The 24828-nt window shown below is 46.4% G+C and overlaps 1 protein-coding gene across 3 annotated transcripts in view; it reads left to right on the plus strand.

Moving 5' to 3' along the window:
- Nucleotides 1-24828, plus strand: part of RNF150 (ring finger protein 150) — a 253166-nt gene that overhangs the window by 116024 nt on the left and 112314 nt on the right. The gene's annotated exons all lie outside the window — the stretch shown is intronic.

Raw genomic sequence — 24828 nt, forward strand, 5'->3', positions numbered from 1 at the left:
GCTATCAGTCATATTGGCCCTCCAAGCCTTTTGTTCGCAGTTGAATGCAGCACTGCCTTGCAAGATCTTGGTGTCTTCCCTATCCTCTTCTTTCTTCTCATCAGGGTCAGGCATTCCACTAGTGGGGAGAGGGCACCCATTTAGGCTACCATGTCAAATGCTGCTGATAAAAAGAGACAGAAGTACCACTGGATTCACAGTCACAATGGAAAAGGAGAGATAAGTTTCAAAACTCCTTCCCTTCTTCTCAGATAAGGTAGGGTGGGGTGACTTTGATACTTATTCCTGGGTACAAGTATAGGGCAGTGGTACTGAATATTGGCACTGTTTCCACAAGCGGTGGTGGTTTTAGCTGATATCTCACTCCTGAGGGTAACATAGGCACAAAGCACACAGCTGCTACTACTATCTCAAAGCTGCCAAGTCCAAATGCCAGTAGCTTGTTGACTGCAATGGTGTCAGACAAACTCACTGCAGAGTACCGTGCAAAAATGTCCTACGGCAAAGGAGAAAATAAGGCAGCCATCTCTAGAAACCTTTGGGAGAAGATTGCAGAGTATTTCCATGGAGGTTTTTCATCCATATCTCTCAGGAGGATTAAAGGGACTAGGGTGACCAGACAGCAATTGTGAAAAATTGGGACGGGGGTTGGGGGTAATAGGAGCCTATATAAGAAAAAGATCCAAAAATTGGGACTGTCCCTATAAAATCGGGACATCTTGTCACCCTAAAAGGGACAATCCTATGTACATAAACTGCTCCTCATGGCCCTCCTACCTAACCCAGCAGGGGAATAAAAATCAGATGCCAGGTCAACCTCTGTTTGTTGTATCGCCACCTCGTTTTGTATGAGTAAAACAAGCAAAAGTCGATTTCTGTGTTGTGTTAATTGGGAATGGGCAAGGCACCCTTACAACTTAAATGTAAGGAAAACTGCATGCATACACTTTCTTGATGTCCCTTCCCCTTCATTTGAGTCATCCATGCTCAGCTGGCAAGGCTGGCTACGCTGTGGCAGAATTTTGAACAGGTCCTGGCTCATGACATGGCTGAAGCCACTCTCCATATTTCCCTCCTCCTCCCACACACTGTTCATAGCAGGGATCTCTGTCTTGGGCTCCTCTAATTGGTACACAGTGGCCTTTGTGGTGCTGGTGAGGTCTCTGCCAAGTATGGTATAGCGCATGTTGTAAAAGCAGCAGATTTACAGGGCATCCGCTTGTAGTTCCTTTGCTTTCACACAGCACTCCTGCTGATCCCAGTCTGTACCCGTTTGCCTGCATCCCCATCCAATATATTTATAGATGTCCACATTTCTATGGCTGGTCCATAGCTGTGCTTGCACAGCCTCTTCTCCCCACGGGCCCAGGAGATCCAATACTTCCTGTCTACTCCAGGCAGAAGTGCGTCTAGCACAGGGATGGGCAAACTACGGCCCGCAGGCCACATCTGGCCCACAGGACCGTCCTGCCCGGCCCCCGAGCTCCTGGCCCAGGAGGCTTGGCCCCGGCCCCTCCCCTGCTGTTTCCCCTTCCCCCGCAATCTCAGCTCGCTCGCTCCGCCATCAGCACAATGCTCTGGGTGGCGGGGCTGTTAGCTCCTGGGGCAGCGCAGCTGCAGAGCCCGGCCTGACCCAGTGCTCTGAGGTGCGTGGTGGTGGCAGCGGCGGTGGCTGTAGTGCTGCCAGCCACTGGTGCTCCAAGCAGCGTGCTAAGGGGGCAGGGAGCAGGAGGGGTTGAATAGAGGGCGGGGAGTTCGGGGTGGTGGTCGGGAGCAGGGGTATGGATGGTGGTTGGGGGGGGAAACGGGGTTGAATGCGGGCAGGGATCCTGGAGGCAGTTAGGAAGTGGGGGGGTTGGATGGGGCAGCAGGGAGCAGTCAGGGACATTTTTTAGAAACAGAAAAGAATTCAGCTCTGCTCCCCAGAAAAAAATAATAGTAAACATTTTTTGGTTAAAGAAGCAAGCAGATGTGACTTTATATATATATATAAAGAGAGAGAGAGGTAGGTAGGTAGGTTCTGGGGGCACTCGGGACAGGGAGCGGGGCGGTTGGATGAGGTAGGGGGCCGTCAGGAATGAGAGGAGGGGCGGGGGGGGTGGGGGGGTAGTCAGGGGACAGGGAGCAGGGGTGTGTGGATGGGGCGGGGATCCCAGAGGGGCCGTTGGGGGACAGGGGAGGTTGGATGAGGCAGGAGTCCCCGGGGGGGGGCGGGGCGGGGGATGGGCCACAACCCCCTTCCCTAACTGGACTAGCATGTGTGGAGCTGGCATGGGCAGTTGTATGCAACAAGGGAGAGCTGCTAGGTGTGCTTGCCAAGCTGGGCAATCAGAAAAAGTTATTTAAAAATACATGGGAGTACGGGGGGGGGAATGTTAAAGGAGATGGGGAGTAGTTCTGATCTGTGTGATTCCTGTGCAGTTGACTTTTAAAATTGTGACCAGAGTGGTCACAGTCTCGGGGAATGCGACATTGTGGGACAGCTACTGGAGGACTGTTAGGATCGACATAGCTCACATAGTGTCTACACTCGCACTGTGTCAACCTCAGTAGGTTGGCTATGGCCCAATGCTGTTCAGGCAGGTGGTTTTACTGTGTGTCTGTAACAGTGTCTCTCACTGACACAAGTGCCAACTTGAGTGTAGATGCATACAGAAATAGGTCGACTCAAGATGACTTGCATCAACCTTACTTGGTAGTGTGGGCCAGGCCCTAAGTCTCACACAGATCTGGTATGTCACATTTTAATGTCGCTGTAACAAGGCGGTCTGGCTCCCTGCCGCCCCGGAGGGGGACGAGCCTCTCTGGACACCAAAGTGGGCGGCGCCAGCAAACCCTGCGCCCGCCCCTCAGAGGTCAAGGCGCAGGACAGGAACTATAAAAGCCCAACCCCAGAGCTCACTTGGAACTCAGCCACCGGAGCAACCAGATGCCTATGGCGTAGCTCTCGGTGGGGAGACCACGGCGATGGGTGGCAGACCTGAGGACTGGCCAGACCAGCCAATACCTGATGCTAGCCCGAGGGAGGTAGGAAGTAGCCCGGGGGCAGCCGACCCGAGTCTGGCTGCAACGCTGCCAGAGCCAAGGTCCATGTGTTGCGGTCAGGATCCCCACTGACACAGCAGTTGGCCGTCTGCCGCTGCTAGGACCCCAGGCTGGGACGCAGTGGAGTGGGTGGGCCCGTGTTCCCGCCCTGCCACCCACCTCGCAGGTGGCAGTTTCCCCGTCTCCCCGGCTGTTCAAAGCCAGGAGCCTGGGTTTTGCTGTTCAACCGTTTGTTCAGCCCCTGCCTGAGGGCCTGAGCTACTGACTGTACCTGAGGAGTAAGTTCATGGCCAGATTTGGAAAAATTGTTTAGATAGTAGTAAAGTTACGCTGCCTGCCCTTAAGGCTGTATTAACTTTTTCCATCTAATTTCCATGAGGCCAGAGGAAGAGAACCTTTCCCTCATCCTGAGCCCTGCGTCCACCCCACGCACTCTTTCCCTGGCTTTCTTCCTCCTCCTCAACTCAACTCCTCCACACAGACCCAGGACTGGATGAAGAGCATCTCCATAAGGAGGATGTGCTGCAGAAGCTTTGAGAGCCCACTGTCCAAGTAGCAAAGAGAAGCTCTGCATGAGAAGGACCCCTTCTCCTGCAGATTGGGATGGAGAAGAAAGAGTAACTCTCAGTATTTTGGGCCAAATTAATCTTTGGTTAACTCTGCTGAATGAATGGAGTCAGTGCCATTTGGTGTAACTGTATTAACACTAATGAAGATGTACCAGGGATGTATTTGGCCCACTGACTAGAAAAGAGTCTCTTTGGAGGCTAAGCCAGAACACATCTTTTTGGTTTTGCCACTGTCCAATCACAATGCCCAGTTCCATCGATTACCCACTGACACAATGTGATTGGCACTCCTGTGTAATCCTAAAGTCAAGTCTGCTTTGAAACAGAAAAGTTGCTGAAAGGTTGGCCGCACACCACACAATTCATTCAACCCAAACACATTTGATTAGATAAGTGTGTTTCAGCAAATTAAAGTGATTTAAACCAACTCAGAGCCCTACAAGTTCTACCTAACTTGTTTTATGATTGATACACAAAGAGGGGAGCATTGACATGTTAAATGTTTCCTAAGAGACCCCCCTCAAAAAAAAATCCATTCATTGCAGCCTGCAATCGTTTTGATTCATGATTCACTGTGATTCACCCTGACAACTGCTTAAAAATTCATGGCAAACTCTACACTGATGTTGGACAGAAATAGAAAAAAATACGTAGGTAATAAACTGCCTCTAGGGCATTGCAGTTGTTGTTAGAGATATGGCAATGAGAGATGTCTTTCTACATTTAATGCACATGCATATTCTCAAGAGAAACATCTTTGTATATTATCTGATATGCTTTTAAACATAATGGTTAAACTACACTGGAACATATCAATAGAATACCTACATTAATTAGCTTTGACTATTCTCTTTTCCTCTGCTTTGAATGGGTTTCCCACAGGCTGGGCCCCGCCAAGTGTAATTTGATATGAAACTAAAAGAAAACAAATATTTTACTAAGCAGAGAAGGGGGGAATGTGAACATAAAGCTCTCGTTATTTCTCTTTTCTTTGCAATATGTTATTTGAGAATAAAAATCCAGGTACAGTGATCCAATCAATTGAACAATAATCCTTACTGTGCCTTTGAGCTCTGATCAGTAACTCGGTGGAATTTTAAACAAATCTTGAATGTGAAGCCAGGCTATCAGGTTATTTGTCTCAGAAAACTCTATATGCTCATGTTTTGCTACAGCTGTCTTCTGACTTTCCATTTTTACACAGTGTAGGTGTGTTCAGGATATTTTTCCTGCAGTGTATTTATGTAGCATCTTTGCTGCAAAATATCAGAGTGCTTTGTAATGGCAAGAGTTTGTGATAGCATGTACCGTCACACAGAGAAAAAGGGGAGTATGCAAGAATGAAGAAAGAAAACGTGTAGGTGCAATCAGACACAAGGGGTTTTGAAGCAAGATATGAAGGGGGAAAATTGCGGAGTGACTTGTGGGAGGAAATGCAAGTGCCATCTTCCGACAGGTGGAAGCAACACAAATGAAAGTGATGCTCAGCTATGATTAGCAGTAGGCATAAAATTTGGAAGTGTGGAGGGCTAGTGCGTGGAGCTGAGGTCAGAGAGTTAAGTGGAGGAAGTTGGGACAAGACCCTGAAAATAGTTTCTCCTCCCTCCACCCCAGAATAAAGAAATAAAACGGGCATTTTCAGAAAAAAATGGCTTTTTAAAAAATAATAATTACAGAGATTTTGAATTAGGAGATGTTCTCTGTGCTGTCTTCAAGTATTTTATTGTTATAAGAATACACAAAGCATAGAATGCCCATTGTACTTATAAATGGAGAGAGAATCTTGTTGGAGAACTCTGGTTTTACTGATGCAGAATTAAACACCTAAGTGTGGTCCGGAGTGTGTATAGCATTATATCTGGCCTACTTCCATTGTGTACAGCCACTATAAAATACATTTTAACTTTTTAATAAATACAGAAAAAGATAAGAATCAGTTAAAGTATTTACACTTAGAAATTTAATCTCTTTTTAAAGTCTTTCTTATTACCTTTCCCATTGGTGTTATAAAGGCCTTTAAAAGGAAAAGTTATTTCTCATAGTGTTCCAGATGGTATTAAAGACTATGTTAAATGCCCTTATTGGAGAAATGAGACAGTTAGTTATAATGGTAGCTCTTGGGGAGTAGTTTTTGAAGTCCAGTTCTGAGCAGGAGGTGTCTTCATTTTGAGGGGTGTTTCTGTTTTGTTTTTAAATAAAAACAAGATGAAGGCACACAAGGCAGCAAGAAAGGAACAGCAAAAGATAAAAGTGAAACTTCTGTCTGTCTGTCTTACTTGCATGTTGGCTTGGAAAATTACAGGTATGGCATGTGATCCATGCCCTCGTTAGCCACCTTGAACCCTGGCAAACTGACGAGACTGGTAGGTCCTTCTTTTCAGTATACCTTTCTTAGGTCACAGGAATGCTCCAAGGATAAACATGTCCTATCTGGTTAAGATGGGTTCTTATTAGTCAGAAGGCAAAAAGGGAAAAATAGGAAAGAAGTAGAAGAATTAAGCTGGGGAAAGAAAGCAATATTCTATGGAGGGGTAACAGCAGTAACCTGACCTAATAGAGGTACTGATGTCATGTGATTCCCTCTCCTTTCCTGCTTTAGTTAGGACACTTCAAGATTTAGAGAGCAATGTGATGGTAAATCTTTTTAGAGGAAGAATGGGAGCCCTGGATTCAATTTCCTGCTTTGCAATAGACTTCCTGTGTGACCTTGAAGGCAAGTCCCTTAGTGCCTGTTAAGGCTGTATCTCTACTTTGAACTTTAGGGTACAAAATGTGGGGGCCTGCATGAAGACTTCTAAGCTTAACTACCAGCTTAGCTCTGGTCCGCTGCCACCATCTCAAGCTAATTCCTTTCCCTGGGAAGCCTTGAGAGACCTTCACCAATACCCAGGTGAATACAGATCTAAACTCTTTGGATTTAAAAACAAGGAGAAATTAACTATTCCCCTCTTTCCTCTCACTAACTCTTGGTGAATACAGATCTAACTCCCTTGGATCTAAAAACAAGGAAAAACTAATCAGGTTCTTAAAAAGAAGGCTTTTAATTAAAGAAAAAGGTAAAAATCATCTCTGTAAAATCAGTATGGAAATTAACTTTACAGAGTAATCAAACTTAGAGCTCAGAGAACTCCCCTCTAGTCTTAGGTTCAAAGTACAGCAAACAAAGATAAACACTCTAGTAAAAGGTACATTTACAAGTTGAGAAAACAAAGGAAAACTAAGACACCTTGCCTGGCTATTTACTTACAAGTTTGAAATAGGAGAGACTTGTTTAGAAAGATGTGGAGAACCTGGATTGATGTCTGGTCCCTCTCAGTTCCAAGAGCGAACGAACTCCCAAACAAAGAGCACAAACAAAAGCTTCCCCCCCCCCCCCTAAGATTTGAAAGTATTTTGTCCCCTTATTGGTCCTTTGGGTCAGATGCCAGCTAGGTTAATTGAGCTTCTTAACCCTTTACAGGGAAAAGGATTTTGGAGTCTCTGGCCAGGAGGGATTTATAGTACTGTAGACAGGACAGCTGTTACTTCCTTCCCTTTATAGTTATGACACGCCCCCCCAAATCACAGATAGTGTTGGACATCCGGTTCCACACTGGCTGTGATTTCTTCTTGGAGCTCTAGGAGAAAACAGAATTAATAAGACACACATACTTTCAGACATACTACTGATTTATATAAAAACTAACAATATGTTTTACATTCTAAGAACAATTTTTAACTAGTTAACTCTGGGAAACTTTCTCAGGAGAGTGCATCAGCCACTTTGTTAGAAGCTCTCGAAATGTGTTGTATTTCAAAATCAAAATCTTGGAGAGCTAAACTCCACTGAAGAAGTTTTTTGTTATTTCCCTTGGTGGTATGAAGCCACTGTAGTGCAGCATGGTCTGTTTGTAGTTGGAAACGCCGTCCCCAAACATATGGGCATAGCTTTTCCAGCGCGTACACAATGGCGTAGCATTCTTTCTCGCTGATTGACTAGTGGCTTTCTCTCTGACAGTTTCTTGCTGAGAAACACGACAGGATGGAATTCTTGATCTGGTCCTTCTTGCATTAAAACTGCTCTTACGCCTCGCTCGGGCGCATCTGTGGTTACTAGGAACGGTTTGTCAAAGTCTGGGGCCCTTAGCACAGGGTCAGACATGAGTGTTGCCTTAAGCTGGTTAAAGGCCTTTTGACACTCATCAGTCTACTGAACTGCATTTGGATGTTTCTTTCTGGTTAGGTCTGTCAGCGGGGCAGCGATTTGGCTGTAGTGGGGAACAAATCGCCTATAATATCCAGCCAAGCCTAAGAAGGATTGGACCTGTTTCTTAGACTTTGGAACCGGCCACTTTTGGATAGCATCTACTTTGGCCTGTAGGGGATTTATAGTTCCTCGACCCACCTGGTGCCTCAGGTAAGTTACTTTGTTTTGGCTTATTTGACACTTTTTAGCCTTAGCAGTTAGTCTTGCCTGCTGGATGCGCTCGAAGACTTTTTCCAGGTGCTCCAGGTGTTCTGTTCATGAATCAGAAAAAATGGCTACATCATCGAGGTAGGCAACTGCAGATTCTCCCAATCTTGCTAGGAGACCATCTACAAGTCTTTGGAAGGTGGCGGGTGCATTTCGCAACCCGAAAGGGAGTACATTGAATTTATACACTCCTGCCTGGGTGACGAAGGCTGACTTTTCTTTAGCGGGTTCATCTAGTGGTACTTGCCAGTACCCCTTGGTTAAGTCTAAAGTAGAGATGAATTGGGCATGTCCCAATTTCTCTAATAGCTCATCTGTGCATGGGATTGGATAGTTGTCAGGACGAGTTACAGCATTTAGCTTACGGTAGTCCACGCAAAAGCGTATTTCCCTATCTGGTTTGGGAACTAGAACTACTGGAGATGCCCATGCACTATTAGAGGGGTGGATTATACTCATCTGTAGCATGTCCTGGATCTCCCTTTGTATAGCAGTTTGGGCATGAGGTTACTCCCGGTAGGGTGGGGTTCTAATTGGGTGAGCATTACCTGTGTCAATGGAGTGGTATGCCCGTTTGGTCCGTCCTGGAGTGGCTGAGAAAATTGGTGCAAAGCTTGTGCACAGCTCCTTGATCTGCTGTTGCTGCAGACGTCCAAGGGTCGTGGAGAGGTTCACCTCTTCCACGCCACCATCTTTTTTTCTTTGTAGTAGACACCTTCAGGCCACTCCGCGTCATTTGTTTCTTGGGCTGTAAACTGGCAAACATTTAATTCTTTGGAATAAAAGGGCTTAAGAGAATTAACATGGTATACCTTAGGCTTTATGTTGGAGGTGGGGGAGGCTATGAGATAGTTAACAGCTCCTAGGCACTCCTGGACCGTGAATGGTCTTTCCTACAACGCTTCCATTTTATGGGCCTGGAGCGCCTTTAAGACCATGACTTGGTCTCTTGCTTTGAAGGACTGTTTTCTGGAATGTTTATCATACCAGACTTTTTGCTCTTCTTGAGCATCTTTTAGGTTTTCTTTAGCAAGGGCTAAAGAGTGTCGGAGGGTGCTTTGTAGGTTGCTTACAAAGTCTAGAATGTTAGTTCCTGGAGAAGGCGTAAACCCCTCCCATTGCTGCTTCACTAACTGTAATGGCCCCTTAACCTCGCGGCCATACACAAGTTCAAATGGTGAAAACTCTAAACTGGGATGTGGTACAGCCCTGTAGGCGAAAAGCAACTGCTGCAACACTAGGTCCCAATCATTGGAGTGTTCATTTATGAATTTACGTATCATGGGCCCCCAAAGTTCCATTAAACCTCTTTACCAGGCCATTGGTTTCATGGTGGTAAGGGGTGGCAACTAAGTGATTCACCTCATGAGCTTCTCACAGGTTTTTCATGGTCCCTGCCAGGAAATTGGTTCTCGAATTTGTAAGGATGTCGGAGGGCCAACCTACCCTGGCAAAAATGTCTGTTAATGCCTGGCACACACTTTTAGCCCTGGTGTTGCTTAAGGGTACTGCTTCCGGCCATCAGGTAGCAAAATCCATGAAAGTCAGTACGTACTGCTTTCCTCTGGGTGTCTTCTTTGGGAAAGGACCCAGAATATCCACAGCTATTCGCTGAAATGGGACCTCAATTATGGGTAGTGGCTGGAGAGGGGCTTTAACCTGGTCTTGGGGCTTTCCCACTTGTTGGCACACCTCACAAGACTGGACATAATTAGCAACGTCTTTGCCCATTCCCTCCCAGTGGAAGGACTTCCCCAACCGGTCTTTGGTTCTGTTCACCCCAGAATGGCTACTGGGATGATCATGGGCTAAGCTCAAGAGCTTTACCCGATACTTAGTGGGAACTACTAACTGTCTTTGAGGATGCCAGTTTTCTTGGTGTCTACCAGAAAGAGTCTCCTTGTATAAAAGTCCTTGTTCTACAACAAACCAGGATCGGTTAGAAGAGCTGAGAGGCGGTGGGGTGCTTGGCACCGCCACCCAAGCTTTCTGAAGGCTGTCATCTGCTTCCTGCTCGGCCTGGAACTGTTCCCTTGATGCTGGAGACATCAGTTCCTCCTTGGACTGGGGCTTGGTCCCTCTGGAAGCGATGCAGGTGCTGGGTCTGTTTCCATTGACTGTGAACCGCTGTCTGCTGGTGCACTATGTGGTATCTCAGGCTCTGGCTGAGCCTCTTGGGTAGGGTTATCTGCTGCTTCCGCCAGGTCAGGCTCGCTGGTGCCCTCTGGCGTTGAAGTTGTAGACTGGTTTGCAAGCGCTGGACTCAGTGCTGGCAATGGTTCTGGTGCTGGTTGCGTTGCCAGTTCCAGTTCTGGGACTGGCTTTGGCTGGGTCTCTGGGATTGGATCTACTATGGCTGTTGCAGTCGTTGGCAGGGGATCCGGTTCCACCACCTTTGTTTGGGTCTCTGGTAACACAGACGGGGCCCTGGTGGACGGCTCAGGAACAGGGATGGGGGTGAAAGCTTGCTTAGCCTGGCTGCGGGTGACCATTCCTACCGTCTTGGCTAGCTTCACATGGTTGGCCAAGTCTTCCCCCAGCAGCACGGGAATGGGATAATTGTCATAGACTGCAAAAGTCCACATTCCTGATCAGCCTTTGTACTGGACATGCAACTTGGCTGTAGGTAAGGTTACAGACTGTGACACGAAGGCTTGAATTGTCACTGGGGCCTCCGGGTTGATGAGTTTGGGGTCCACTAGGGATTGGTGGATAGTTGACACTTGTGCCCCAGTGTCTCTCCAAGCGATAACCTTCTTTCCGCCCACTCTCAAGGTTTCCCTTCGCTCCGAGGGTATGAGAGAGGCATCTGGGTCTGGGGATCTTTGGTGTGATTGGGGTGTAATGAACTGTAATCGGTTGGGGTTCTTGGGGCAGTGAGCTTTTATATGTCCCAGTTCATTACATTTAAAACATCGCCCTGCCAAGGTATCACTGGGGCGATGTTGGTTGGTGGAGACTGGTATGGTGGGGTGAGAAGGCGTCTGGGGTTTCCCTTGGGATGTGGGTGGGGCCTTGGGTTGTCCCCGGTGGTAAGGTTTGGTTTCGGGTTGCCCTTTCTGATATTTGCTCCAACTGCTACTAGTTTTTTTCTTTTCTGCCACCTCCACCCATTTGGCTTTAATCTCCCCCGCCTCGGTTACAGTTTTGGGCTTCCTGTCTAGGATGTACTTTTCTATTTTTTCAGGAACACTCTCTAAAAACTGCTTTATATTTAGGGAAACCAGATCTTCCAGAGATTTAACATTTGCTCCTGATACCCAAGCATCACAATTTTTGTCAATGTGATAGGCATGCCGGGTAAATGACCCATCTGGTTTCCACCTTAGGGCTCTGAACCGCCGACGGGCATGCTCGGGTGTTAGCCCCATTCTGAGTCTGGCCTTGTTTTTAAAAAGTTCATAACTGTTCATGTGTTCCTTAGGCATTTCAGCCGCCACCTCTGCTAAGGGTCCACTGAGCTGCGGCCTCAGCTCTACCATGTACTGGTCTGCAGCGATGCTGTATCAAAGGCAGGCCCTCTCAAAATTTTCTAAGAAGGCCTCAGTATCATCGCCTGCCTTGTAGGTGGGGAATTTTCTGGGATGGGAAGTGGTACCTGGAGAGAGGTTGTTAGGATTGGCTGTTGTATCCGGCCTAGCCTTTGCTACTTCTAGTTCATGCTTCTTTTCTTTTTCTTTCAGCTCCATCTTTTTTTTTTTTTTTTTTTTTTTTCCAGCTCCATCTCTTTCTTGTGGGCCTCTTTTTTGGCTTTTTCTTCTTTCTTTTAGCTCTCTCTCTCTTTTGTGGGCTCCCTTTTTGGCTTTTTTTTTTTTTTTTTTTGTCTTTCAGCTTTATCTCTTTTTTTTTCAGCTCTATAGCTCTCTTGTGGGCTTCTTCTTTGGCTCTTTTTTTTTTTTTTTTTGTAGTTATTTTCTTGTGCTGGGTCACACTCTTCTGCAGTTGACTGAAACTGGGATGCTCTCAGCTCTGGCTGCTGCTGAGTTAACAGAGACTTTCTAACTAGCTACTCCCGAGGATGTAAAAAGGAAAAAAAAAAAACAATTTAGCTTGTAAATTCCTTTTACCGGTTTGCTCAATAATTGAACCCTTCTCTTAACAAAGGCTCTTGTTAAAAAAACTTAACACCTCTGCCTTCAGGCAAGGAGAGATAAGATATGCATCTACCTTCAGCTCTGCTTTCTAAGCAGCTAGAAAGAAAAAAAAAATCTTACTGGCTTTTGGGTTTAAAATGAATCCCACCGCTATGCCACCATGTCAAGGCTGTATCCCCACTTTGACCTTTAGGGTACAAAATGTGGGGGCCTGCATGAAAACTTCTAAGCTTAGCTCTGGTCTGCTGCCACCATCTCAAGCTAATTCCCTTCCCTGGGAAGCCTTGAGAAACCTTTCACCAATTCCCTGGTGAATACAGATCCAAACCCCTTGGATCTAAAAACAAGGAGAAATTAACCATTCCCCTCCTTCCTCCCACCAACTCTTGGTGAATACAGATCCAACCCCCTTGGATCTAAAAACAAGGAAAACCAATCAGGTTCTTAAAAAGAAGGCTTTTAATTAAAGAAAAAGGTAAAAATCATCTCTGTAAAATCAGTATGGAAATTAACCTTACAGGGTAATCAAACTTAAAGAGCTCAGAGGACTCCCCTCTAGTCTTAGGTTCAAAGTACAGCAAACAAAGATAAACACTCTAGTAAAAGGTACATTTACAAGTTGAGAAAACAAAGGAAAACTAAGACGCCTTGCCTGGCTATTTACTTACAAGTTTGAAATAGGAGAGATTTGTTTAGAAAGATGTGGAGAACCTGGATTGATGTCTGGTCCCTCTCAGTCCCAAGAGCGAACGAACTCCCAAACAAAGAACACAAACAAAAGCCTTCCCCCCGACAAGATTTGAAAGTATCTTGTCCCCTTATTGGTCCTTTGGGTCAGATGCCAGCCAGGTTACCTGAGCTTCTTAACCCTTTACAGGGAAAAGGATTGTGGAGTCTCTGGCCAGGAGGGATTTTATAGTACTGTAAACAGGACAGCTGTTACCCCCTTCCCTTTATAGTTATGACAGTGCCAAATTTTGAAAGGTATTTAGGTGATGAGGGATGCTTCAGAGGGAATTAACAAAACAGGGTAATTATCAAGTGATCCATTCCCAGCATCTGACAGTTAGAGGTTTAGGGGACACAGAGCATGGGGTTATGGCCCTGACCATCTCGGCTAATAGTCATTCATGGACCTGTTTTCCTTGAACTTACCAGATTCTTTTTTGAACCCAGTTATACTTTTGGTGTTCACAGCATTCCCTGGCAACGAGTTCCACAGGTTGACTATGCACTATGTGAAGAAGTATTTCCTTAAGCCTGCTGCCTGTTAATGTCATTGGGTGACCCCTGGTTCTTGTGTTATGTGAAGAGGTAAATAACATTTCCCTATTCACTTTCTGCACACAATTCTTGATTTTTATAGACCTCTTTCATAGCCCCCCTTAGTCATCTCTTATCTAAGATGAACAGGCCCAGTCTTTTTAATCTCTGCTCATATGGAAGCTGTTCCATATCCCTAATCATTTTTGCTGCCCTTCTCTGTACCTTTTCCAATTCTAATATATCTTTTTCAGGATGGGGTGATGAGAATTGCATGCAGTATTTAAGGTGTGAGTTGTGTACCATGGATTTCTATAGTGGCATTATATTTTCTGTCTTGCATCTCTTTCCTAATGGTTCCTAACATTCTTCCAATGCACACTGAGTTCAGAGAACTATCCATGATAATGCCAAGATCTCATTCTTGAGTGATGACAGCTAATTTAAACCCCAGCATTCTGTATGTATAGCTGGGATTATTTTTTCCAATATGCTTTACTTTGCACTTATAAATGTTGAATTTCATTTGCTATTTTGTTGCCCAGTCACCCAGTTTAGTGAGATCCCTTTGTATCTCTTTGCAGTCAGCTTTGGACTTAACTATCTTGAGTAATTTAGTATTGTCTGCAAACTTTGCCACCTCACTGTTTACCTCTTTTTCCAGATCATTTATGAATATGTTGAACAGCACAGATCCCAGTATGGTTCCTTGGGGGGACCCCACTATTAACACTTTCCATTGTGAAAGCTGGCCATTTATTCCTACCCTTTGTTTGCTATCTCTCAACCAGTTATGATCCATGAGAGGACCTTCTCTCTTATCCCATAATTACTTACTTTGCTTAAGCACCTTTGGTGTGCAGCCTTGTCAAAGGCTTTCTGAAAGTCCAAGTACACTGTATCAACTGGATCACACACATCCGCATGCCCAAAGAATTCTAATAGAGGGGTGAGGCATGATTTCCATTTACAAAAGTCACGTTGACTCTTCCCCATCATACAATGTTCATCTAAGTGTCTGGTAATTCTGTTTACTACTATAGTTTCAACCAATTTGCCTAGTATTGAAGTTAGGCTTACTGGCCTGCAATTGCCACAGTTGCCTCTGGAGCCTTTTTAAAAAATTGGTGTTACATTAGCTATTCTCCAGTCATCTGGTACAGAGGCTGATTTGAGTGATACGTTAGGTACAAAGTTAGTAGTTCTGCAATTTCAAATTTGAGTTCCTTCAGAACTCTTGGGTGAATCCCATCTGGTCCTGGTGATTTATTACTGTTTAATTTATCGATCTGGAGACAACTACCTCACAGTGGTGTTAATGAATAAATACATTGAAGATTGTGAGGTATTCAGATGCTATGCTGCAGGGACCGGAAGGGGTTTGATTGAGTCCTCCTTCTCCTCTCTCCTCCACAAGTTGCTAAGTAACCCCAGAAAAAGTGTCCAAACCCAGGTGGCAAACTTGTCATATTAAAATAAATTGATCAAAACACATATCTCCCCCAGTTGTGGATACTTGCTCTTATTCCAGTACAATGTTGGTCCATTACTAAAAATGATTTGTGGCCTGACTGGAAACTCTGAAACTTCCTAATCAAAGTTCTTTTAGTTTAAACACATTGAGTTTGTTTCATCCGTTTTAAACTTCAATTTATGCTAATTTTATATAATATTTTTACGTAGCCTTTTTTAAATTCAGATGAGCTTTGTTACTTTTTACCCACTTCATACAATTCAGGATACATGCCACTGCATAACATGCCATTGTGAAATCTTAAGATTATCTATGCCCCCTGTAATGGAACAATAGGAAAGAAAATCTTAAAAAAAAAAAAAAAAAATCATTAATAGGGATTGCCAATGGCAATACAGCTTAACTGTAGAGCCAAATTGATTAGAAGGGAATCTAACTACAAAGCCCCTATACATTAGAGAAGCCCATTATTAGACCTCTGTACATAAGTTATAGATAATACAAGAACAACAAAAGAGCATCATGTAAAGGAAATGAAAAAATCAGAATAATACACACTGTGTAAAGAGAGAAACTAATACACAATCAAGGTGAGTGATTGTCTCAAGATAATGCACAAGGGAAATCATAACATGTGTGACTCGTAGTCTACCCAGCAGCTGTAATTCCTCACAAAATGTCAGACCACAGATCCCCGTATAAAATACGCCATTTCAAGGACAAAAAGCACATGAATGCCCTTAATATGAAATTCAGGGGATTAAATAAACGACAGAAGTGCTCAAGCATAAGTATGCTGTTGATTAAAACGGAGTGGGGAACCTTTTTTCTATCAGGGGCCATTGACCCACAGAAAAAATGAGTCACAGGCCACACACAGCCCCGCAGTGGGGCATGGAGGCTCGGGGCTTCCCCTGGCACTGGGATGAGTTGGCACAGAGGCTCAGGGTGTCCCCATGGCTCCTGGGTGGGGCAACAAATGAGGGTTTCAGGGTGTGGGAGGGCTCTGGGCTCAGGTAGGGGTTTCGGGTGCAGGAGGGGGGTCCAGGCTGGGGTTTGGAGTGCAGGAGTGGGCACGGCTAGAGCAGGGGGTTGGGGTGCTGGAGGAGGTTTGGGGTGTAAGCTCTGTGAGGGAGTTTGGGTGTGGGAGGGAGATCAGGCCTCGGGCAGGGACTGGGGGTGAGGGTGGGGAGGGTGTTAGGGTGTGGGAAGGGGTTCTGACCTGGGGCAGGGGGCTCGGAGTACAGGGTTTGGAAGGGTGTTAGGGTGCAGGAGAGGGTTCTGACCTGGGGCTGAGTGTTCGGGATCCGGGCTCTGGCTGGGCAGCGCTTACCACAGGTGGCTTCCGGTCAGCAGGGCTCAGGCAGGCTCCCTGCCAACCCTGGCTCCACACTGCTCCCGGAAGTGGCCGGCATGTCCGGCCCCTAGGGGGAGGGGCCAGGGGGCTCTGCGTGGTTTGTGCTACCCATGCCTGCAGGCACCGCCCCCACAGCTTCATTGGTCATGGCTCCCGGCCAGTGGGAGCTGGGGTGCCAGCGTCGGGGGCAGCACACGGAGCTTCCCTGATTGCCCCTGCTCCTAGGGGCTGCAGGGACATGCTGGTTACTTCCAGGAGCTGGAATAGCCTGGCATCCCTAGCTTTCCCCCACAGCAGGGCTTGAGCTCCAGCCCCTGGTTGGGGGCTTTGAGGTTTGGAGCTTCTGGCTCATGGCACTGAGACTTGCTGTGGGCCAGATGAAATGAAGCAGCGGGCCGGATCCAGCTCGCACGCTGTAGCTTCCCTACCTGTGGATTAAAAGTATACAAAATTGTAAGTGCTATTCTGCCTGGATACGCCTAAAATTGTGCAGCATTGTGCATGCACAGATTCATGTCCCCACAGATTTCTTTGCTTCCACGCAGAAAAATAACTTTCTGACAGGGAAGCAAAGGGAAGCTGCAAGATCAGTCATGCACCACTCCCTAGCAGCACAGTAACATCATTTCAGGCAGTCGACGGAGAGTTAAATCACCGCAGGGCTGGGGACACCCCAGCCATTAGCTCCTATCCTGAGCCAGGATCAGCTGCTAGGCCTGGCTGGGTTGGAGGTGGGGGAGGATGGGACTTCCTCTCCTCCTGCAAGGAGTGGCTGGGGCTGTGTCAGACCCACCCCCAGAAACCTCCCCCAGCTGCAGAAAGCTCAGCATCCTCCTCTGCTTCCTGCCCCCATCGCTCCTCAGTTGTGAGGGGGAGGGGTCACTGTATGGGGAGCTGCTTCCCCATCCACCCAACCTCTGTGCAGCCAGACCTCCCATATCGGGACACCCCTGCCAAGCCTTACCCAGTACATCCAGAACACCCTTAGTCCTCCATACCCAAACCCCACCGCATTGAACCTCAATCCCTGCACCCAGAGCCCCAGCCGTGCACTGGACCACCCGTGCACCCAGACCACCCCCCACTGAGCTCTCTGCACTCAAACCCCCACCCTGGTGCTCTTGCCCCACTCTGAGCCCCCACATCAACGCCATGTCACTGACCCCCAACTAACTGCACCCAGACCCCCACCCCACCAAGCCCCACTCCCCCAGCACACAGAATCCCATGCTGAGACCCCCAGACCCAGACCTCTCTGCTGAGCTCCAACACTTCACCTGGAAGCCCCTGCAGAGTCCCATTGCACCTGGAACCCCCTCCCCCCCCAGCAAGCCTCTGTGCATCCAGATCCCCCCGACACATAGACCCCCCTACTGAGCTGCCTGCACCCAGATTGTCCCACACAGAATCCTCTCACCTCACACCTGGATCCCTCCCCACCTGGTGTGCCTGGCGCAGAGGGGCAGGGGCGCAGAGGGGCAGGGCCCCAGGGTGTTTCTGGGGCAGGCCCAGGCCTTGTGCTGTGTCAGGGTTGGGTTCAGCCTCAGTGCTGAGTCCATGGCCTGGGGGGGGCGGGGTGCAGGTGATATCCCACCATCGTGCAGCCAATGGCCTGTGCTCCCCCCGCCGTGCTGGAGCCTTTGCATTTATTTATTGACAAATAAAACTTGCAGAATTTTAAAATATTATGCGCATAATTTTTAATTTTTTGGTACAGAATGCCCTCAGGATTAAGGGCCTTAGGAACAGGTGCAAAGCTCCCATGGATTTGAACAGTGTTCTTTGGGTATCTTTGAGGGCAGAATTTAGCCCTGGGGCATGCAAATGTTCCAGAAACCTTCCTAATCAATTGAATCATAGAAGATTAGGGTTGGAAGAGACCTCAGGAGGTCGTCTAGTCCAACCTCCTGCTCAAAGCAGGACCAACCCCAACTAAATCTTCCCAGGGCTTTGTCAAGACAGGCCTTAAAAACCTCCAAGGATGGAGATTCCACCACCTCCCTAGGTAACCTATTCCAGTGCTTTACCACCCTCCTAGTAAAATAGTTTTTCCTAATATCCAACCTAGACCTCCCCCACTGTAACTTGAGACCATTTCTCCTTGTTCTGTCATCCGCCACCACTGTGAACAGCTGTGCTCCATCCTCTTTGGAACCCCCCTTCAGGTAGTTGAAGGCTGCTATCAAATCTCCCCTCACTCTTCTCTTCTGCAGACTAAATAAGACCAGTTCCCTCAGCCTCTCCTCATAAGTCATGTGCCCCAGCCACCTAATCATTTTCCCTCCACTGGAGACTCTCCAATTTGTCCATATCCTTTCTGTAGTGGGGGGCCCAAAACTGGACATAATATTCCAGATGTGGCCTCACCAGTGCCGAATAGAGGGGAATAATCACTTCCCTCGATCTGCTGGCAATACCTCTACTAATGCCACCCAATATGCCATTAGCCTTCTTGGCAACGAGGGCACACTGACTCATACCCAGCTTCTTGTCCACTATAATCCCCAGGTTCTTTTTTGCAGAACTGCCGTTTAGCCAGTCGGTTCCCAGCCTGTAGTGGTGCTTGGGATTCTTCCATCATAAGTGTGGGACTCTGCACTTGTCCTTGTTGAACCTCATCTGATTTCTTTTGGCCCAATCCTCCAATTTGTCCAGGTCACTCTGGACCCTATCCCTACCCTCCAGCATATCTACTTCTCCCCCCTGCTTAGTGTTATCCGTGATTTACTGAGGGTGCAGTCCATCCCAACATCCAGATCATTAATGAAGATGTTGAACAAAACTCGCCCCAGGACCGACCCCTGGGGGACTCCGCTTGATACCGGCTGCCAACTAGATATCGAGCCATTGGTCGCTACCCATTGAGCCCGATGATCTAGCCAGCTTTCTATCCACCTTATAGTCCATTCATCCAATCCATATTTTCTAAATAGTCCTTAACCTGTTCTTTCACCACTGAGGGCTGCTCACTTTCTCCCCATACTGTGCCGCCCAGTGCAGCAGTCTTGGAGCTGACCTTGTCTGAAGACCGTGGCAAAAACAGCATTGAGTACTTCAGCTTTTTCCACATCATCTGTCACTAGGTTGCCTCCCCCATTCAGTAAGGGTCCCACACTTTTTCCCTGACCACCACCTTATTGCTAACATATCTGTAGAAACCCTTCTTGTTACCCGTCCCATCCCTTGCTAGCTGCAACTCCAATTGTGCTTTGGTCTTCCTGATTACACCCTGGCATGCTCGAGCAATATTTTTATACTCCTGCCTAGTCATCTGTTCAAGTTTCCACTTCTTGTAAGCTTCCTTTTTGTGTTTAAGCTCACCGAAGATTTCTCTGTTAAGCCAAGCTGGTCACCTGCCATATTTGCTATTCTTTCTGCACAGCGGGATCGTTTGTTCCTGCACCCTAAATAAGGCTTCTTTAAAATAAAGCCAGCTCTCCTGGACTCCTTTTCCCCCTCATATTAGACTCCCAGGGGATCCTGTCCATCAGTTCTCTGAGGGAGTCAGTCTGTTTTTCTGAAATCCAGAGTCTGTATTGTGTTGCTCTCCTTTCTTCCTTTTGTCAGGATCCTGAACTTGACTATCTCATGGTCACTGCTGCCCAGATTGCCACCCACTTCTACTTTCCCTACCAATTCTTCTCTGTTTGTGAGCAGTAGCTCAAGAGGAGCATGGCCCCTAGTTGGTTCCTCCAGCACTTGCACCAGGAAGTTGTCCCCAACACTCTCCAAAAACTTCCAGGATTGTGTGTGCACTGCTGTATTGCTCTCCCAGCAGACTCATAGACTCATAGACTTTAAGGTCAGAAGGGACCATTATGATCATCTGGTCTGACCCCCTGCATGCTGCAGGCCATAAAACCGTCCCTACCCCTTCCCTGGACTCTGCTGTTGAAGTCCCCAATCCTGTTTTTAGTGACTTCAATCGGCAGAGACCCTCCTGCTAGAGATCCCTGCCCCATGCTGCGGAGGAAGGCGAAAAACCTCCAGAGGCTCAGCCAATCTGCCCTGGAGGAAAATTCCTTCCTGACCCCAAATGTGGCGATCAGTAAGACCCCGAGCATATAGGCAAGAGTCTCCAGCCCGACCCCGTTAGCCATTATACTATTTACCCACCATTGCTTGGCTTTCCTTGACTACTATGTTTTACCATTAAACCATTCCCTCCATAAACTTATCGAACTTTATCTTAAAACCAGACAGGTCCGTCGCCCCCACCGTTTCTCTCGGAAGGCCGTTCCAATATTTCACCCCTCTGACGGTCAGGGTGATTGAAGTCCCCCATGAGAACCAGGGCCTGTGATCTGGAAACTTCTGTTAGCTGTCTGAAGAAAGCCTCCTCTACCTCATCCTCCTGGTCTGGAGGTCTATAGCAGATGCCCACCATGACATCACCCTTGTTGCTGTCACCTCTAAACTTAACCCAAAGACTCTCAACAGGCTTTTCTCCAATTTCGTACTGGAGCTCTGAACAGTCGTACTGCCCTCTTACATACAGTGCAACTCCTCCACCTTTTCTCCTCTGTCTGTCCTTCCTGAACAGTTTATACCCATCCATCCATGAAAATGCTCCAGTCATGTGAGTTACCCTCTGTTATTCCAGTCACATCATAGTTCCTAGTCTGTGCCAGGATTTCCAATTCTTCCTGCTTGTTTCCCAGGCTTCTTGCATTTGTGTACAGGCACCTAAGATAACTGGCTGATTGCCCTGCTTTCTGAGTATGTTGCACCCTTCTCGTGTTTCCTTCCGGTATCCCACTTACCTTAGGGCTTAGGTCTCCATCGCCCAGCGAACCTAGTTGCTCACTCAGTTAGCAAGCCTGCCTCCGAAGATGCTCTTTCCTCTTTGTTAGGTGGATTGCATCTCTTCCTAGCAATCCTTCTTCCTGGAACATCATCCCTTGGTCGAAGAATCCAAAGCCCTCTCTTCGACACCACCTGTATGACCACGCATTTACTTCCACAATTCAATGGTCCCTACCTGGGCCTTTTCCTTCAACAGGAAGGATGGACAAGAACACAACTTGTGCCTCAAACACCTTTATCCTTCTTCCCAGAGCCACATAGTCTGCAGTGACCTGCTCAAGATAATTCTTGGCAGTAACATTGGTGCCCAGATGGAGATGTAGGAAGGGGTAACAGTCCGAGGGCTTGATCAGTCTCAGCACACAGTCTGTCATATCCTGAATTCTAGTTCTAGGCAAGCAGCACACTTCTCGAGTTTCCCGGTATGCATGGCAGATGGATGAATCTGTCACCCTTAGGAGGGAGTCCCTGACCACCACCACCCATCTCCTCCTCTTGGGAGTGGTGGTCGTGGAACCCCCATCCCTAGGACAATGCATCCCATGCCTTCTGGTCGATGGGATCTCCTTCTGATCCCTTCCCTCAGATGACTTTTCCAAACCATTCTCCACCATAGTACCTGTGCAGAGAGCCTGAAAACTACTCAAAAGAGCTCAAGATATATCCTGAGGCTGCTGTAAGTTGCTCTTCAAGACTGGTGCAGTGGCCCAACAATCAGCTAGCTTTCATAGTCTCCAAATGGCTGGTCCTAAGGATCTGGTCCATTATGGCCAAAAGTGTTTCTGTGCCTGCCTTTCTTCTCAGGTTGATTCTTCTCTAGCCATCTTTTCTTGGCTTTTTTAAAGCTCTTCCTTTATTTTGCTAATTTAGGGACAGCTTCTAACAGGACCTTATGCAGCTGGAGAAAGCATAGAACCTTGTCTTCTAATGCAGTTTCTGTCTCCTCCCCTCTGCCCTGACTCCCCTCTAATATCTTTGTGCTGCTCCGTAGAGCAGAATTGGCACTCCCACTGCACTCTGGAAAATTCCAGAAGGCAGTCTGCCTCAGCAAGGCAGAGTTCATTTCTGAGGCCTGGTCTACACTTAAAACTTAGTGTACATCACTCAGGGCTTTGAAAAATTTCATGCCCTGTGTGGATGTAGTTAGTTGACCTATTCCCCTCTGTAGATGCAGCTATGTTGACCTATTTGCTACCTCCAGAGAGGCTCAGTTTACTGCAGAGACAGAAAGACTCCTATCACTGAAGTAAGTGTCTACGCTACAGCGGCCTAGCTACAGCCCTGCATCTGTGCCTCCGTTGCACCTGTAGTCCTGACATACCCTAAACTTCTGCAGGAGTGGTACATCTCAGCTCTGTCCCTTCCTAAGAGCTGCGTGCATTTTACACAATGAGCTACTTGTGGTTTATGCATTCTAGTGCTTCATTTTGTTTGATCAGAGAAGCTGTTTCTGAAGAGGCGTGATCTAGTGGTCTTAGCTTATGCCTGGACTAAGACCACTAGATCACGCCTCTTCCAACTAGCTTAGTGGTCTTAGTCCAGGCATAGGAACCAGGATTTCCTGAGACCTTGTGCTAGGTCTGACATTGTGATGCTAAATTATTTAACTTCTCTATGCCTCATTTTCCCCATCAGTATAATGGAGACAGTACTTACCTGGGGTATTGTGGGAATTGATTAATTAATATTTCTATGGTGCTTTGAAAATGTTAAGCAATGTATAAGTACTGCTTGTGGTTCTCGTTACTGTGCATGAGCAGGAGATGAACCAATTCTTTGTTGCAGAAAATGTGATCTGAAAGAAATATTTCTAAATCAATGGTCCATTGTCAGTTGGAGAAAAGACTATTGTGCACAGAAGGCAGATAACTGTATATGAAGAGGATCAAAGGAGTTTTTTGAGATGGTAGGGGGCTTGAGAGCAAAGGGACTGAAAATACTACTTTTCCTAAAATATGACATCTGCACAGACGTTATATTTATGCCAATAAAACATGGGCTTCCTGGCTGATTCAGTGATGGAAGGCATTCATAGTAGAGGCCTGAGGAGGGAAAAAGGGCTGACAGAAATATGGGCATGCTGACCTGAAAGGGTGAAACATAGCTGGTGGTGAGAGAGAAATAACAAGAATTTAACAGCCTGGAGTGACTGATATAACCAGTGATCTCTAAAGAGGTGAGCATTTCAGTCTGTCTTTGCCTGATAAAATTCCAAGGTTTGCACCTATTTAGGTGAAACCGAGTTCACGCTGAGGAATATTTGGAACTATTTACCTGTTGTTTAATCTCAGTTTCCTAATATGCTGCTTTACTGTTTTTGCAATCTGTCAAATTTTACATGGTTCTTGGGATAATTTACTAATGTACATTCCAAAGAGAGCTAAACTATTGATTAGCCCCTGAGAGATGAGATAAGTGGGTGGGGAGCACTGAGCCCACATGTGCAGCTTAGGTTCTCTGTCAAAGGCATGGGCCTGGAGTCCAGTCTCCCATGGTGTTGTCAGTGCTCTGACTCTGGTGAATCCAAAGCGCACAGGAAACATTTGAAGAGATGACTTTGAGCAGCAGAGTTGAGGGTCATCAGCAATATATTGTGAACAATTGAACCCTTGATGAGATGTATATACCATTCTCCAAATGCATTTGACTGCTGCCCTTTTCCATTTGGCGAGATAAGGCAAAAGTTAATAATGAGTCTCTTTTTTTTCCCCCTTACAAACCTTTATACAGTGTCCCTTCTATTTCAAAGAGCCCTTTGCCACTAGAGCAAACATGTCAAATGCATTCTGTAGGAAAGGCCAAATTACACTTTCAATTATACCACTTATTAGATAAATTCCTCATTAAGATGAATGTAATCAGTTCACACCCCCTGAGCTGTTGTTTCGGGCTGCCTACACCACAACAGATCACATTCAGAAGGTTATCATTGCAGGATAACAAGGACTAGAATTTTTTTATTTTGTTATTTATTTATGAAAGTTTGTATTTGCTAGAATCTGAATCTATCATGGGCACTGGATTAATACATCAAGTAGACCAACGGTCTGACACCTCTAACTAAAGTAGAGTAATAAAACAAAAATGTATTTCAGATGGAAAGAGAGTAAAGTTGATAGTTAATTTACTAACCTGTAATATTTTTGAAAGAAAAGATGTAATTGGATCCATCTTTAAATCACCTGGTAAAAGGGACCTGTAGTGAATCTTACCATGCTTGTTTCCTTTGTTCCTTATCCTCCTAATCTCTCACTCATTTTCAAGCTTTACATTGACTGTATGCTGGAAATGTTGCCGAGAATGAATGTGGAACATTTAACATCACCTGGCTAACATCCTGACAATACTGTTTTGCTTTCTCCAAAAGCATCAGATGCCTTTGGACAACATTAGGTCTCAGTTACATCATTGGAAATCCAGAGTAACTCCATTCACTAGAGTTAATCTAAATTTTAAACTAGTGTAAGAGCAGATTTTGCTCCCTTGGTCGCTTAGACAGTTTTCTTCTGTGTACTTTTTTCTCACACACATTATGCCATCCTGAGCTACTCCAGAGGCAGAAAGATCAGATCCCAGGACCTGAACATATGTTTTAAGAATTCCTGTTTGAGTTCTTGGATGTAGAGGGAAAACATTTCAATTGTTTCCTTGTACAGACCCATAAAGTGTGCAGCATGCAGGCAGAGCACAATACATGTATTTGTGCTTGTAGCACACTACTACTCCTATTTGTATTTATACCATATATCTTCTGCATAAGCCTCAAT

The sequence above is a fragment of the Malaclemys terrapin genome, chromosome 5, assembly GCF_027887155.1.
Source record: "Malaclemys terrapin pileata isolate rMalTer1 chromosome 5, rMalTer1.hap1, whole genome shotgun sequence".
In the NCBI taxonomy this organism is placed as follows: Eukaryota; Metazoa; Chordata; order Testudines; family Emydidae; genus Malaclemys; species Malaclemys terrapin.